Genomic DNA, 15,129 nt, shown 5'->3' with positions numbered 1-15,129 from the left:
TTTTCTGACTGGATAACCAATCCATTCATATAAACCAGTGTTAAAATCTCCTATTACTAATTTATTATCATCTATTTCTTCCTTTATGTCTGTTAGTAGAAGCTTTATGTTTTTTGATGCTCTCTGTTGGGTGCATAAATATCCACAGTTACAGTCTTTTGTTTTAGTCTCTTGTTACAGTCTTTCTTTTAAAATCTATTTTGTCCAATATACATATTGCTGCCCTAGTTTCTTTTTATTTCCATTTTCATGGCAAATGTTTTTCCAACTCTTCACTTTCTATCTGCATTTGCTTTTAGGACTAAAGTAAGTTCTTCTAGGCAGGTACAAATGGGTCTTGATTTCTTATTCATTAAATCACCTTATATCTTTTGATTGTATAACTCTCTTTTTTTCTGTATCTTTTATATGTTTTTGATTTGTGGGTACAATTAGCTTCATATATAACATCTTATGCATATAGGAATCTATATTAAGTTGATGGTTGCTTAAGCTAATACACTTTAAAAGCCCTAAATTTTTACTTTCTTCTCAGGTTTTATGTATATGATGTCATACTTTACAATTTTTCTTTTTAATTTTATGATCCCCTTGAATAATTTTTGTAGATAAAATGTACTTTACTGCTTATATACTTTCACATCCATGCAGCTTTTATAAGTGATTAATCAACTACCATTATTATGCTTGAATTTACCTGTGAAATTTTTTTATCTATAACTGTCTCACTCCCACTTATAGTCTACTCTGTCTACTCAAAGAATTTGTTTTAACATTTTTTGTAAGGCTGGTTTAGTGGAGATAAATTCCTTTAAATTTTGCTTGTCTGGGAAACTTTCTCTCCTATTCTGAATGATAACCCAGCTCGGTATAACATTCTTGGTTGCAGTATTGTTCTTTACAGCAACTGAATATATCATACCACTTCATTCTAGCCTACAATGTTTTGCTGAAAAAACAGATGCTAGCTTTTGTGGTTTTCATTGTATGTAACTCTTTTTCTTCTTTTGTTGCTTTTAAAATTATCTTTACTTTTATTTTTTGTCCATTTTAATTATTATGTATTTGGTATAGACTTCTTTGTATTAATTTAGTTGGGGACTTTCTGTGCATCCTGGATATGGATATCCATTTAATTTCCTACATTAGCTAAGTTTTTAGCTATCGCTTCTTTAAATAAATTATCCCCTTTTCTCTTCTTTCTGGGATTTCTATAATGCAAATACTATTAGGCTTGAATATTTCCTTCAGTTCTGTTAACATATTGTCATTCTTTTTTGTTGCCAAGATGCTATTTAAATTCAAATTAGTAAGCACATAGTGTAGTACTGGTTTTAGGAGTATAATTTAGTGATTCATTACTTACATGTAACTCCCAGTGTTCATCCCAAGTGCTGTCCTCAATGTCTATCACACACTTAGCCCATCCCTCCACCGATGTCCCTTCCAGCCACCCTCAGTTTGCTCTCTATGGTTAAGATTCTCTTATGGTTTGACTTCCTCTCTGTTTCTATCTTATTTCATTTTTCCTTCACTTCTCCTGTGTTCATTTGTTTTGTTTCTTGAATTTCACATATAAGTGAAACTATGGACTATTACTCAGCCATCAAAAACAATGAAATCTTGCCATTTGCAATGATGTCGATGGGATTAGAGTGTATTATGCCAAACAAAGTAAGTCAGTCAGAGAAAGAGAAAAACCTATTGTCATTTTAATTGTATTAGTTTTTTTCTCTGTGTTGTTCAGCTTAGTTGCTTTCCATTACTCTGTTTTCTAGATTGCTAACCCATCTTCTGTGTTCTCTGATCTGCTATTAATTCACTCTAGTGTATTTTTATTACAGTTATTGAGTTATTTATCTTTAGCTGGATCTCTCATATTTTCTCTTTGTTAAAGTTCTTACTGAGATCCCTCACCCTTTTCTCAAGCCCAGTATCTTTTTGACCATTACTTTGAATTATTTGTCAATCATAATGCTTATCTTTGTAGTATTATATGTTTTTTCCTCCTGTGGTTTTTGTCTTTTTTTTTTTTAATTTGGGACATATTTCTCTGTCTTCTAATTTGTCCAACTTTTTGTTTGTTTCAATGTAATAGGGAAGTCAGTTACATCTCCTGATCTTGAAAGTAGCACTTTTATAAAGAAGAGAACTTGTGGTGCCCTGTAGCACAATGTCCTCTGTTTACCAGGACCATTTGTTTTTTACTGGTGTCTCCTATGTGAGCCCTACGTGTTCTACTACTATGTGTGAGCTGTATTTGTCTTCAGTACAGTTGGTTTTAATGGCTCACTTTGCCTGATGTGGGTACACTGGCAGTTTTATCCCTGTGTTATTAGGTGACCTGTCCAGGGCCTCCATAGGCCTTTACTAAGGTGATACAGAAATCAGACCAGATGTTTGTTCTCAGTTTGCCTGATGAGGCTTCAGCCACACTGGACTTCAGGGAATTGCTTTTGTACTGCACAGTTCATTAACAATCCCATACTGCTTGTAACAATTTATAAATATAATTTTGAAATTATATTCATTCAAACACATTTATCATTCATTTCTGATTTTTAAGTAGCTATACACCACTCTGATATGGACATTTCAAAGCTAATTTCACATAGCCAATATCACACGTAACTATATCATTCGTGTAGAACTTTTTGTTGGAATTTTAAAAGAAATAAGTAAAATATAGGACATAAAACCTGTGAGAGGAGCATAAACAATATACCATATGTCTGAGAGGTGTGCGTATTCTCACTGATTAAGAGTAGAGACAGGTTTCATGTAGATTTTTTTTTAGCTGAACATTTTTGGACTATTAAGATGTAAAAAGAAGTCAGAAGGGTAAATTCATAGCAAGGAAACAGCCTGAGGGACATTATGAAAAAAAAAAAATATATATATATATGAATGAAGGCATCCAGTTTGAAGATAGCCTGAGACCTTGGGATTAAAAAAAAATGTAAGGTAAAACAGGCTCCATTTGAGAGCTAATTTTGATTCCTGGTGTCAGGATCTACTTGTACACAGAAACAGATGCATGACTTAGTACTTTTACTGTTTTTGAAGCTAATGTAAATGGAATGGTAATCTTCATATTTTTTATCAAATAACCCACTATTAGTGTGTACAAGCACTACTGACTTTTAGCATTGATTTTTTAGTTTACAATGTTATTAAGTTCATTGATTAAATCTAACAGTGTCGTTGTGGAGTTTTAAAATTTTCTATATGAAAATATGCTGTTTTCACACAGAAATTTTACTTCCTCCTTTCTGATTTAGATATTGTTTGTTTATTTTTTGCCTGATTGCCAGGCAACACTTCCAGTATTATGTTGATGAGCAGTGGTGAAAGTAGTCACCCCTATGTTGTTCCTGACCACAGAAGAAATTATTTTAAAATCTCACTACTGAGAATAGTGCTAAGTTGTGGGCTTCCCAATATATGTCCTTTATTATATTATACATTTTGCTTCTATACTTAATATGTTGAGAGTTTTATTGTGAACAAATATGAAAATATTCAAATGTATTTTCTCTTTACTGAAATGATAATTTCATCTTTTACTTTATTAATGTTATGTATCACATTGATTTATTTGCAGATGCTGAAACATTCTTGAATCCCAGGTATGTCCCATTTGATCATGCTCCATTATGTACTATTAATTACTGAGAATTTTTGCATTTATGTTAATCAGGCCTATTGGTCTATAGTTTTCTTTTCTTTTAGCGTCTTTACCTGACTCTGGTATCAAAATAATGTGGCCTCATAAAATGATTGTGAGAGTGTTTTTCCTCTTTAATATTTTGGGAGAGTTTAAAAAAAATTGGTGATAGTTTTATTTTTTTTCAATGTTTGGGAAAATTCACCAGTAAAGCCATCTGTTCCTGGTATTTTGTTTATTGAGATATTTTTGACTACAGATTCAATATGTTTTCTGGTAATTAGCCTGTTCAAATTTCCTATTTATTCCTGTTTCAATCTTGGCATATTGTAAGAATTTATCCCATTCTTCTAGGTTTTCCATTTAGTTGATATATGGTTGTTTACAGTAGTCCTTTTCAGTTGCAATATTTCCTCTTTCAATTGTAAGAAGTTTTGTTTGTCTGAGTCTTCTGTCTTTTTTCCTTCATTGGTGTAGCAGTTTTTCCTATTTGGTTCATCTTTTCAAAGAATCTACTAGTTTTGTTAATCTTTTCTATTGCTTGCTTGTTCTTTATTTTATTTATGTTTGCTCTAATTTTCATTTTCTTTTCTTTTTTTATTTCAATTGAGCTTAGTTTGTGGTTTTTTATATTCTCATGGCATGTAAGGGTAGGTTGTATATTTCAGATTTTTCTATTTTATTAATGTGTGCATTAATATCTATACAGTTCCCTCTTACACTACTTATTTTACATCCCATAAATTTTGCTGTGTGGTGTTTCCATTTTTGTTTGTATTAAGATATGTTTTATTTTTGTATTTTATTTTTTAATATAATTTATTGTCAAATTGGTTTCCATACAACACCCAGTGCTCATCCCAAAAAGTGTTCTCCTCAATGCCCGTTACCCACTTTCCCCTCTCCCCCACCCCCATCAACACTCAGGTTGTTCCCAGTATTTAAGAATCTCTTATGGTTTGCCTCCCTCCCTCCCTCCCTATAACTTTTTTTTCCCTTTGCCCTCCCTCATGGTCTTCTGTTAAATTTCTCAAGACCCAGCAATAGCACTGCTAGGAATTTACTCAAGGGATACAGGAGTGTTGATGCTTAGGGGCACATGCACCCCAATGTTTATAACAGCACTTTAAATAATAGCCAAATTATAGAAAGAGCCTAAATGTCCATCAACTGACGAATGGATAAAGAAGATGTGGTTTATATATACAATGGAATACCACATGGCAATGAGAAAGAATGAAATATGGCCTTTTGCAGCAATGTGGATGGAACTGGAGAGTGTTATGCTAAGTGAAATAAGTCATACAGAGAAAGACAGATACCAAATATTTTCACTCTTATGTGGATCCTGAGAAACTTAACAGAAGACCATGGGGAAGGGGAAGGAAAAAAAAATGGTTAGAGAGGGATGGAGGCAAACCATAAGAGACTCTAAAAACTGAGAACAAACTGAGGGTTGACTGGGGGGTGGGAAGGAAGGGGAGGGTGGGTGATGGGTATTGAGGAGGGCACCTGTTGGGATGAGCACTGGGTGTTGTATGGAAACCAATTTGACAATAAATTTCATTAAAAAATAAAAAATAAAAAGTTATATATATATATACATATATATATATATACATAGTCAAAATATATAAATATATATTACATGATCAATTATATGTTTATTTGTTTATGTATATTTGTATGGAATAAGTACATGTCAAAATAAATAAACATAAACACACACACTTATTCAAGTTGTTGGAGATACATAAATGATCAATTCTAAATTTTTAAATATATGAATAGATGCTAAACCATGTGAAGTAATGCATCTTGCATCATAAGATGGTAATAGTCACAGCTATTTCTTACATTGATCCTTCATAATAATTAACATTGATATGAACTCTTTTAACTAAAAGTATATGTGTGTATCTGTAACTGGTAATGTTCTAAGTAGTTTTATTATTTCCCCTCAATCCTCACCACACCTGAGCTCCAAAATTAAGCTTATCCTTTGTTTTATATAGGGTGGACACAGAAATGGTGAGTAAAGGGGGGAAGTTGGGTCTATGGTTGCTGAGATTCTAAGTATCTCATCTAAAGGCTCATAGGTCTCTAAAGGGTATTCATGTGTGAGAAACCTGACCTTTCCCTGGTGTGTGCATTGCTCACTGTACACAACCACAAAAACCTCACAGGGAAGCCTGCTCCTATAGGTACAAGGGTCTCTAATATTTGGTATGGTTTTTCTCCAATTATGTTTAATTTGCTTCTACATCTTCCTTACATTGAATATACTTCCAAGAATTTTTAATATTATTGTTGGTACTCAAAGCATTGATGTTAAATAAATTTAGACCTGTATAACAAAAATTCTAGAAATATAATTTTTATTTATATTTTCAATGATTCATGATTTGCCATATATGCTTAAGTTAGCCTCTCTGTAAATATATGTTAATGTATGACATTATCTATCATGATGAAATGTGATGATGTGAACTGTGGCAATTTCAATATTAGTTAGCAACCATTCTGACCCACATTTGTAAATTTTTAGTTTTGTGATAAATTCATTAAATCATAAGTGATTAATAATCCCCTATATATAGGCCCATGGGACTTCTTTTTAGCACATGTTGACGTACACAAACATTAACACAAAAACTCTCAGTAAGCATTTCTTTTTTTTTTTTTCCTTTTTTTCAGTAAGCATTTCTTAAATCATTTCAGGTTATTGCATTTTATAAATGACCCATTGCCTCCAAAACTTTCCTTGCTGAATTTGAGGTCTCAATGAACTTGCATCTAGGTGAAACCTCATGGACAACAAAACTCGGGTGGTCAATGAAACGGCACAGTCTGATTTCATCCTGGTGGGAATTTTCAGTCAGTCAAAACACCCAACTCTCCTCTGTGTGGTCATTTTTGTGTTTTTCTTGTTGGTATTGTCTGGAAACTCTATCCTGATATTTCTGATATACTGTGATGCTTATCTGCACACCCCTATGTACTTTTTCATCAGCCAGTTGTCTCTCATGGATGTAATGTACATTTACATCACTGTGCCCGAGATGCTTATGGACCAGGTTATGGGTGTGAAGAAGATCTCAACCCTCGACTGTGGGGTACAAATGTTTCTCTATGTGATACTAGGAGGTTCAGAATGTTTCCTTCTAGCCACCATGGCCTATGACTGCTATGTTGCCTCTGCCAGTCTCTTTATTATCCTGTCATCATGAACCATAGGGTTTGTCTCCTACTGGTATTTGGCTTCTGGTTTCTGGCATCTGTGGATGGATTCATGCTCACATCTGTCACCATGGCATTCCCTTTCTGCAGATCTTGGGAGATCCATCATTTCTTCTGTGAAGTCCCTGACATAGTAAAGCTTTCCTGCTCATTTCCCTCCATGAGATACTCATGTACCTGTGTTGTGTCCTCACGCTCCTTTTCCCAGTGAGAGTCATTTCAAACTCCTATTTTTTCATCCTCCTCACCATCTACAGGATGAACTCGGCAAAGAGCCAGAAGAAGTCCTTTGCCACTTTTTCCTCCCATATGACTGTTGTTATCCTCTTTTGTGGGGCTGGAGTCTACAACTCCATGCTTCCCAGCTTTCACTACATCCCTGAAAAGGACATAATGGTATCTGTTTTTTATACCATCCTCCTTCCACTGCTAAACCCTTTAATCTATAGTCTGAGGAATAAAGATGTCACAAGGACTTTAAAGAAAATGTTGAATGTGGGAACTGTCTTTCAATAAATTAGAAAATACAAAATTTAGATGTTCATGTGTTTTTCTTCATTCTACACATCAGAAATTTAGAAATTTATGCCAGTGATATTTCTTAGCCCCTAATACCATGGCATCTTACATCATATTCACAAACTACTTTATGAATTGCTTCAATATTACAAGTGTCTTTGGTTATAAACTCCTCCACTAAAGGGTAGTGTAGTGTTGTAATATTTTTATGTAACACTGACTAAAGTTTATAGCTACACTCTTAGTGTATAGAAGAATATCCCCATTCTTATGAAATACGTAATGAAATATTTAGAGGATAAAGGCCATGTGGAGATAAGAAATTTTCTCAAACATAAATGAGGAAAAAAAGGATATAGAGAGAGAAGGAGGGAGGGAGTAAAAAAGGGAGAGAAAGAGAGAAAAATTTAGACTGACAGAGAAGCGATGAAGCAGAGCAGGTAGAATGTTAGTAATAGATGATTCTAGGTAAAGAGTATATGAGTGTTCTTTGAACACTCTGAACACTTTGAACACTCATTATGACAATAATATCACTCTTATTCATGATATTTTTCAACAAAATTGAAATTAGCTCTAAATAAATATTTAATATAGTCTCTCTCTCTCTCTCTCTCTCTCTCTCTCTCACACACACACACACACACACACACTTATTTCTTGAGTTTTTATTTTCTGTCTGGTGGCAATATGACACAAAATAGTATGAAAATGTGATTTTTAAAGTGGCTTTTTATTACTGAGACAATACAGTTAGCTTCCCACATTTATTGGACACTACATTGATCTACATGGTCCAACCTTAGAGGTATTTAGAGAGGATTAACAATTCTGTCATGTGGTATTTTTAAGATTCAGAATGCATATGGGATGGTAGAAAATATTAACTCATATGGAAGAAGGCTTGTGGAAGGTTCATGCACAAGGTGATTTCTGATCTGAGGTGTTTTTCTTTTTTAAATTTTAGTAAGTTAACATACAGTGCAATATTGGTTTCAGAAGTAAAAATCAGTGATTCATCACTTACATACAACACCCAGTGCACATCACAACAAAGGCCATACTTAATACTCATCACCTAGCTCCCACCCCCTCCCTCTATAAACTATAAGTTTGTCCTCTACTGTTTTTAATATAATTTATTGTCAAATTAGCTAATGTACAGTGTGTAAAGTGTGCTTTTGGCTTTTGGGGTAGATTCAGGTGGTTCATCACTTATATACACCACTCAGTGTTCATCCCAACAAGTGCCCTCTTCAAAGCCCATCACCCATTTTCCACAACTTCCCATGCTCCCCTCATCAACCATCAGTTTGTTCTCTGTATTTAAGAGTCTACATGGTTTGCCTCCTTCCCTCCTTCCCATGTTTGTAACTATGTTTTCCCTTTCCCTACCCCCATGGTCTTCTGTTAAGTTTTCAAGATCCACATATGACTTAAAACATATTATATTTGTCTTTCTCTGACTGACTTATTTCACTGAGAATAATACCTTCATTTCCATCCATGTTGCTGCAAATAACATTTCATTCTTTCTGATTGCCAAGTAGTATTCCATTGTATGTATACAACACATCTTCTTTATCCATTCATCAGTTGATGGACATTTAGGCTCTTTCCATAATTTGGCTATTATTGAAAGCACTGCTATAAACATTGGGGTACATGTACCCCTATACATCAGCACTCCTGTATCCTTTGGATAAATTCCTAGTGGTGCTATTGTTGGGTCATAAGGTAGTTCTATTTTTAATTTTTATAGGAACCTCCACACTGTTTTCCAGAATGGCTACAACAGTTTGCATTCCCATGAACAATGCAAGAGGGTTACCATTTTTCCACATCCTTGTCAGCATCTGATGTTTCCTGAGTTGTTCATTTTACCCACTCTGATTGGTGTGAGGTGGTATCTCAGTGTGGTTTTGATTTGTATTTCCCTGATGATGAGTGAAGTTGAGCATCTTTTCATGGGTCTGTTGGTCATATTGATGTCTTCTTTGGAAAAGTGTCTATTCATGTCTTCTGTCCATTTATTAACTGGATTATTTGTTTTCCAAGTGTGGAGTTTGGTGAGTTCTTTATAGATTTCAGATACTTGCCCTTTATCCGATATGTCATTTGCCAATATCTTTCCCCATCTGTCGGTTGCCTTTTAGTTTTGTTGACTGTTTCCTTTGCAGTGCAGAAGCTTTTTATCTTGATGAGGTCCCAATAGTTCACTTTTGCTCTTAATTACCTTGCCTTTAGAGATGTGTCAAGTAAGAAATTGCTACGACTGAGGTCAAAGAGGTTTTACTGCTTTCTCCTCTAGGGTTTTAATGGTTTCCTGTCTCACATTCAGGTCCTTCATCCATTTTGAGTTTATTTTTTGTGTATGGTGTAAGAAAGTGATCTACTTTCATTCTTCTGCATGTTGATGCCCATCTCTCCAAGCACCATTTGCAAAAAAGGCTCTTTTTTCAATTGGATACTCCTTCCTTCTTTGTCAAAGATTAATTGCCCATATATTTGTGGGTTCTCTATTCTATTCCATTGGTTTCCGTGTTTGTTTTAGGGCCAATACCATATTGTCTTGATGATTACAGATTTGTAATAGAGGCTAAAGTTTGGGATTGTGATGCCTCCTGCTTTGGTTTTCTTTTCCAATATTACTTTAGCTATTTGAGGCCTTTTGTTGTGCCATAAAAATTTTAGAATTGTTTTTTCTAGCTTTGAGAAGAATTCCAGTGCAACTTTGATTGGGATTGCATTGAATGTGTAGATTGCTTTGGGTAGTATTGACACTTTAACACTATTTATTCTTCCACTCCATGAGCGTGGAATGTATTCCCATTTCCTTGTGTCTTCTTCAATTTCCTTCATAAGCTTTCTATAGTTTTCAGCATACAGATCTTTTACATCTTTGGTTAGGTTTATTCCTAGGTTTTTTTTGGTTCTTGGTGCAATTGGAAATGGGGTCGATTTATTTATTTCTCTTCATTATTGGAGTAAAGAAGTGAAACCAATTTCTATACCTTGATTTTGCATCCTGTGACTTTGCTGAATTGATGTGTCAGTTCTAGCAACTTTGTGGTGGAGTCTTTTAGATTTCCATGGAAAGGATCATGTTATCTGTGAAAAGTGAAAGTTTGGCTTCTTCTTTACCAATTTGGATAATTTTTTCCTTTTTTTTTCATGTTGTTGTCTGCTGAGACTAGGACTTCCAACACTATGTGAAACAACAGTGGTGACAGTGGACATCCCTGTCAAATTCCTGATCTTGGTGGAAAGCTCACAGTTTTTCCCTACTGATGAGGATATTAGCTGTGGGCTTTTCATGTCTGACTTTTATGATGTTTAAGTATGTTCTTTCTACCCCGACTTTCTTTAGGGATTTTATTGAAAAAAGATACTGTATTTTGTCAAATGTGTTTTTTTTTTTTATTTTTCTGCATCTATTGACAGGATCATATGGTTCTTAACCTCTTGTCTATTAATGTGCTATATCACATTGTTTGATTTGTGAATATTAAACTAGGCCTGCAGCCCAGGAATGAATCACACTTGATCATGGTGAATAATACTATTTATATGCTGCTGAGTTAGATTTGCTAGTATGTTGTTGAGAATTTTTACATCCATGTTCATCAGGAATATTGGCCAGTAATTCTCCTTTTTTTGTGGAGTCTCTGTCTAGCTTGGGGATCAAGGTAATGCTGAATTCATAGAAGGAGTCCAGAAATTTTACTTCCATTTCTATTTTTTGTATCAGCTTGAGAAGGATAGGTATTAACTCTGCTTTAAATGTCTGGTAGCATTCTCTTGGGAAGCCATCTGGTCCAGGACTCTTATTTGTTGGGAGATTTTAATAATTGGTTCAATTTCTTCACTAATTATGTGTGCGTTCAAATATTCTATTTCTTCCTGCTTGAGTATTGGTAGTGCGTGGGTGTCTAGGAATTTGTCCATTTCTTCCAGGTAGTACAGTTGGCTGGGATATAATTTTTCACAGAATTCCCTGATAATTGCTTGTATTTCTGACGGATTGGTTGTGATAAATCCATTTTCACTCATGATTTCATCTATTTGGGTCCTCTCTCTTTTCTTACTGAGAGGTCTGGCTTGGGGTTTATCAATTTTATTTTTTCAAAAAAACATATCCTACTTTCATTGATCTTTCTACTGTTTTTTTTATTCTATATTGTTTATTTCTGCTCTGATCTTTATTATTTCTTTTCTGCTGCTGGCCTCGGGGTTTTTTTTGTTGTTCTGCTTCTAGTTTTTTTAGGTGTGTGATTAGATTTTGTATGTGGGATTTTTCTTGTTTCTTGAGATAGGCCTGGACTGCAATGTGTTTTCCTCTTAGGACTGCCTTTGCTGCATCCCAAAGGATTTGGACTGTTGTATTTTCATTTTCATTTTTTTCCATTTATTTTTAAATTTCCTCTTTAATTGCCTGGTTGACCCATTCATTCTTTAGTACAATGATCTTTAACCTCCATGCATTTAGATGTTTTCCAGACTTTTTCCTGTGGTTGATTTCAAGTTTCATAGCATTGTAATTTGAAAGTGTGCATAGTATTATCTCAATTATTTTATATTTATTAAGGCCTTTTTCGTGACCCACTATGTGATCTATCTGGGAGAATGTTCCATGTGCACTTGAGAAGAATGTGTATTCTGCTGCTTTAGGTATGTGTTTTGATTGAAGCATTTAGTCCTTTTACATTCAGTGTTATTATTGAAAGATATGGATTTAGAGTCATTGTGTTATCTGTAGGTTTCATGCTCATAGTGAAGTCTCTGATCTTTTGTGGTCTTTGCAACATTCTACTCACACAGTCCCCCTTAGGATCTCTTGTAGGGCTGGTTTAGTGGTGATAAACTCCTTAAGTTTTTGCTTTTCTGGAAAAACCTTTATTTTTCCTTCTATTCTGCTTGACAGGCTTGTTGGTTAAAGGATTTTTGGTTGCATATTTTTCTATTCAGCACAATGAAAATTTATTGCCACTCTTATCTGGCCTTCCAGGTTTCAGTAGATAGGTCTGCTACTACCCTCATGTGTCTACCCTTGTTGGTAAAGGCCCTTTTGTCCTTAGCTGCTTTCCGGATTCTCTCTTATCTTTGTATCTTGCCAGTTTCTCTATATTTCATGCAGAAGATCAATCCAAGTTACTTCTGAAGGCAGTTCTCTGTTCCTCTTGTATTTAAATGTCTGTTTCCTTCCCTAGAGTGGGGAAATTCTCAGCTATGATTTTTTTCAAGTACACCTTCCACCCCTTTCTCTCTCTCTTCTTCTTCTGGAATTCCTATGATAAGGACATTATTACATTTCATTGAATCACTTAGTTATCTAATTCTCCCCTCTTGATCCAGAATTTTTTCTCTTTTTGTCAGATTCATCTTTTTTCATAATTTTATCTTTTACTTCACTTATTCTCCCCTCTGCCTCTTCAATCCTTGCTGTCACCTTCTCTAGTTTATTTTCCCATAATTTACAACAGTTTTTAATTCATCATGACTATTATTTTTTAGTTCTTTAATCTCTGAATCAATACATTGTCTGCTGTCTTTTATGCTTTTTTCAAGCCCAGCGGTTACTCTTATGACTCTTATTCTAAATTCTTGTTCAGTTATATTGTTTATATCTGTTTGGACCAATTGTTTAGCTGTCATTTCTTCCTGGAATTTCTCTTGAGGAGAAATTTTCTGATTCATCTTTTTGGCTAGTTTTAAGTCCCTTATGTGTTTTAAAAGCTTGTTATATGCCCTGCATATGGAAACACTATTATATTAAAGAGGGGTCATTCACTGTCCAGGATCTGACCTTACAGGAGATGTTTTTTGGCATGTGTTACTTGCTTTTTGTTCTTGTGATTCTGATTGTTTTATCTGCCTACTTGTAGTGATATGTTGGACCCTCCACCAGGTCTGCTTTGAGTTATTCTTTGAAGTAGTCCTGGAAAAGAAAATGAAAAAAACAAACAAACAAATAAAACAAAACAAAACCACAAGCTACAGCAAAACAATGGGGTGGGGGCATTGTTGATGGAAGAGGACTTATCCCATACAAAGAGAGAAATGACAGAGGTGGAGAAAAATAAAATAAAGTAAAATTGACCAGGCAGAGAAACTCTATGGCTTAATCCAGAGAGAGAGAGGGGGGAAACTAAAGAAGGAGATATAGAACAGGTGTAAAGAGAATAGGTTAAATATGTCTGTTGAAACAAATCAACAACCAGAATAACCAGACTAGAGGAGGGAAGAAATAAGGAGAAAAGTAAAAAAGAAAGAAAGAAAAGAAATATATATATATATATATATATATATATATATATATATATATTTACACACACACACACACACACACATATATTTACACACACACAATAATTAAATCAGGAGATGCAAACCTTTGGAGCTGGTGGTAGTGCTGGTCTGGAGGAGGGGCTGTCTGTGTTGTCAGCATCAATCCAGCTCCAGTAGATATGCAGTTACCAGATGTGGAGGGGCATGGTTTGGTGTAGGTGGGTCCTGCCTCTACTGTTGACCTTCCATCCTTTCACCTTGTTGGTGATGGGGAGAAAAATTGTGACACCCCAATATCTCCTCCACGGAAGAGGTGTCCCAAACTACTCTGTTTAGGCAGTCCTCACTCTGCCACAAGCACGAACGAGGCAGCTTGTTCTCCTGCATTGCCTCCCATGCTTCCCTGGTACTCGGCTGGTATTTAAACCCTGATGTATTATAGGGTTTCACTCCATGCACCCCAGTTCAGTGGAAGTGTTGCTCTGTGCCAATATATGGCCTCTACTGGCAGGTGCAGGCAGTCTTTGTCCTTTGAATGGTTATATACCTTCTTCCCACAGCACTCCAGGGAAGGGATTTCTTTCTCCCACTGTGGACTGCAACTCTGAACTAGTTACCTACACTTGGGCTGGCTCCCCTCCTCCCAGATGTGCAAACTGGGCAGCCAGCCCCAGTCCAGAGAAAGCCCCACAGTTGGAGACTGGATCTTTCTCTGTCCTGGTCCATGATTTTTCTCTTGTTCAGGTACAGTCCTACACTTCCCCAATCTCTCTTTCCCTTCACTTTGTCTCTCTGCAGAAGGGTATCCCTCTCACCCATGCCTATGCAGTCCATATTAACTCTCCCAGGTCGCTATTGTGCAGCTATGGCCTGCCAGATTGTCCCCCTGGGTCCCTGGAGATGTCTTTGTCACTCTGCAGCCTGGACTGTTGGATTTCAAAGTCCTTTGGCCTCAACATTGCTGTGTTTGAGGGACAAGGGAACTTTGGGTCCCCCTACTTCTCCACCATGCTTGAGAAATAGCTGTTCTCTACTGTTAAGAGCCTCTTGTGGTTTCTCTGTCTTCTCCTTGCCCTTCCCCATATTTCATCTGTTTTCTTTCTTAAATATTATACCTGAATGAAATCATATGGTATTTGCCTTTTTCTGATTGACTTATCTAGCTTAGCATATGTTATAGCTCCATCCACGTCATGGCGAATGGCAAGATTTCATTATTTTGGTGACTGAGTTATGTGTGTGTGTGTGTGTGTGTGTGTGTATATATATATATATATACACATACACCATATACACCATATATATATATATATATATACACACACACACACACACACACACCATATACACTATAAACACACACACACACACACACATATATATATATATATATACACACACACACACCAAATCTT

The 15,129-nt window shown here is 35.4% G+C and overlaps 1 pseudogene; it reads left to right on the top strand.

The window, feature by feature from the left end:
- Nucleotides 1–6,477: 6,477 nt before the first annotated feature.
- On the top strand, nt 6,478–7,423 carry LOC106975001 (olfactory receptor 2T29-like; annotated as a pseudogene).
- The last annotated feature ends 7,706 nt before the right edge of the window (nt 7,424–15,129 follow it).

This window comes from Acinonyx jubatus, chromosome A1, assembly GCF_027475565.1.
Source record: "Acinonyx jubatus isolate Ajub_Pintada_27869175 chromosome A1, VMU_Ajub_asm_v1.0, whole genome shotgun sequence".
NCBI lineage: Eukaryota > Metazoa > Chordata > Mammalia > Carnivora > Felidae > Acinonyx > Acinonyx jubatus.
The sequence above is the reverse complement of the archived record's forward strand: the minus strand, read 5'-3'. Positions and strand labels throughout refer to the sequence as shown.